The sequence below is a fragment of the Propithecus coquereli genome, unplaced genomic scaffold, assembly GCF_000956105.1.
Source record: "Propithecus coquereli isolate 6110/MARCELLA unplaced genomic scaffold, Pcoq_1.0 Scaffold85, whole genome shotgun sequence".
Taxonomy (NCBI): Eukaryota; Metazoa; Chordata; class Mammalia; order Primates; family Indriidae; genus Propithecus; species Propithecus coquereli.
Window position 1 is genome coordinate 5,212,803 of NW_012154729.1, and position 3,278 is coordinate 5,216,080.

General features: G+C 37.4%; 1 protein-coding gene across 1 annotated transcript in view; it reads left to right on the plus strand.

The window, feature by feature from the left end:
• The window catches only part of FGD6 (FYVE, RhoGEF and PH domain containing 6), a 153,448-nt gene that overhangs the window by 89,862 nt on the left and 60,308 nt on the right, over positions 1-3,278 (plus strand). The gene's annotated exons all lie outside the window — the stretch shown is intronic.

Here is a 3,278-nt window from a genome sequence, read left to right on the forward strand (position 1 = left end):
GTTATAGTGTTTCAAAGCTATAAATTTGAGCTATGTACAGGCTAATAAGCACATGTAAAAAAGATAAAAATTAATGGATGATTCAAAAAAAAAAGAAAGAAAAACCCTAACTGAAAAACTTCTGTTTAGCAAGTATTTATTTTAATGCCCAAGGTTAATTGTGTATATCAAATGTCATTTTAACACTTTCTCTAGGTCAGAACTTGATAAAAAGTAGGGCTGTCTTGGACTCCAGCCAAGGAATTTAATTTTTGACAAACCCAAAGGCCCTGATAAAAGGCAGCTCCATCATGATACTACCCAGAATTCCATTGTAGTTAGTTCAGCTCTGATTCTGTTATAATTCATTTTTTCCTTTTCTGCAATTCATTTTTAATTATAGTTGTGAACAAGTTATTTTGAGAGATGGTATTGCATAAATTATGTACATGAAATATTTTACTACTATGGAAAGTCTTTAGGGCATTTATCTGCATATTCTCTCACCTTCCAGCTTTTAAATGTAATCTCACTTTCTCTACAGGGGTCCTTAATCTTTTTGTGCCTGGATCCCTCTGGCAATCTGACACAGCCTATTGACCCTTTGTAGAATATATTTTTTTAAGATACAGAATAAAATACATAAGATTAAAAGGAAAACCAATTAAGCTAAAATACAGTTATTTAAATATTTTTCAAATGTGACATAGTAATGCATGTACTTCTTTAGTACTACATTAAATGAGATCTGATGACAGATCTAATAACTGTTAATACCATGATGTTGAAGTAGTGGTGAGAGTGAATAATATTTTGAGATGTCTGCCACAGCTGTAATGTGCTATAAAAATATCTGTGGTGATAAAGTCACAGATATTGCTAATAATATAGTGGTTTGCTGCCCACATTTACATGGAAGGAAATTCTGCATTTCACTTACAGATTAGTGAAAATGGAGTTTGTTGGCTTGTGTGCTTTTGCCCATGCAGGGCTGCAGATACCCTCAATTCTACCCATAGACATTACTACAAAGCCATTCTTTTTCCAATTCTAAGGCAGATTTGACCCAGATTCCCTGCAAGTAGCCAAATGCCTCTATTGCTAGGACTTGTCTTGGCAAAGATATAACAGCAAAATCTGTTGCTAAAGAGTTTCTCTCACAGTTTTTGTCAGAATCATGGGCTCAGGAACTGTTCCAGTTGGAGAAAACACTAAAATTTAGTTAAACTTGAACTTACTTTCACGCTTATATTTGCTTTATTCTTCATTCGGCTGCTGGGTAATGAGATATGCTTATCTTCCTAAATCTAAATTCGCTCTTTGTTGATAGTCGGGGTGATACAGACCAAATATGGGTAAGAGCTTCTTTAAGTGTGGCTTGACTGTGCCAAGGCCATTTCTGTGTGCTTAAGATTCTTACTTGATAAACTGGCAGCCTTAAGGATTAGAAAATGTATCCACTAAGAAAAGCAGTCTCAGACAAGTCAAAATAATGGATGTTTACTTTTGTTGAGAGACTTCCCCCAACTTGATTCTCCTGCGGGCATTCTGGATATGCCTAGCTAGTCTGCCCTGCTAAAAAGGAATCTAGGAGAGATTCTGTCCGTTGTGCCATCTGAGTCTGGGCTTGATTTGTGAGTCCTTTGCTGATGCCACCTTGGGACCGGGGTCATCAGTCGTGGATAGACCAGAGATTCCTCACATAATTCCTGCACAAGGGTGCCTGACCGAGGCCCAAGTACAGACTGCCCTCTGCTTGCCATATTTTGTGCCCCACGAGAGGGGGCCTTTTCTAATTCACAGAAAGGTATTTGCTTTGCAAGCCATCAACCCCCACACACACTTGATTTCCTTTGAGATTTACTTCCCTCTATGCATGTGTGTGCTCATCAGTTAGTTCCAATTCATTTATTTATTTTTGAGACAGGGTCTGTCTCTCTCTGTCACCTAGGCTAGAATGCAGTGGTGTCATGATATCTCACTGTAACCTCATACTCCTGGGCTCAATCGATCCTCCTGCCTCAGCCTCCTGAGTATCTAGTACTACAGGCACGCACCACCACACCCATCATGACACCCGGCGAATTTTTTATTTTTTGTGGAGATGGGGTCTTGCCCTTGCTCAAAAAAAAGCTAGACTTATTTTTCTCTAGATCTCATAATTCTGTGTGTGTTGTTGATCTCTGTACATATTTATGGCGGAAAGAAGAAACCTGAATAATACAAAGCAAGACATGTCTTCAAATTCAAAACACTTGACTTTGGAATGTTATACCCCCTATATGCTCATTTCCTCTGCGCTTGGCTGCCAACCATTCCTCAGCACACAGTCCTGGAATCTGGGCGTTGAATGAAAAAAGTCCCAGATTCCCACAGATGACTAAATTTTAGTAAAGGTTAATCATTTCTGCTTTAAGTTGGCTATTTCTTGATTTAGGTAATCAAGGAGTGGCAAGGCTCACTAGGAGCCTCTAACAAGGCATAGTATGTGTTAGGTCCACATCCTTTCATCCTGGGCCTTATAAATGAGAAAAAAGTTAACTTGCATATCCCTAGAGGTTGTTTGTACTTAATGTGTTTCAGTTAATCTTGTGCTGCTAATGTTGGGTGGTGGTGAGCACAAGTTAATTAACTTTTATTATATTAATCAATGATGCCACCTGGTGGCCAGAGAGGATAGGCGTTTTGTGGTACCCATACACACTGCACCAACTTTTGGTTTTTTTCTTTGATAAAAATAACCTCAGTGGTGTTTGAGGCATTTTTACTGGTGAAGTTTTGAACAATGCTTAATTTGTTTTGGCAGGAGCAGGAAAGTCATAGAATACTGCTAGTTTAACACGGCAAGCTGAAATAACTGCTCCCCGCATTGTTATTTTGCAAGCTTCTGCAGAATACTAGGTCCTAAATAATAGGTAATAAATAGTTCCTTATAACCAACATAGGCTTGTCTGTCTGGTCTCCTTTCCTGGTGAATCAGTGAGGATCATGGTGGAGAAAATATAATGAAAAATATAATTTAAAAATTCCTCTGAAAAATCTTTTCTACTTCTATATTTAGAATAAAAATAGTCCTTTGAACTTTGATTAAATGTGGATCAGGTAGTTTCTTTGATCTTGTTCAAAATATTTATGTTATATTAAAGGTTGCTTTAATGATGTATTATGTTACTTTTTCCTGTAGTCTTTGCCTTTAGTCTGGGATGATATTAACTCCCTTTAGGTTTTAGAAATCCAGGATTTCCCATGTTGATTAAAAAATGGGATATTAAAAACATCTGTTATAGTGTTTCAAAGCT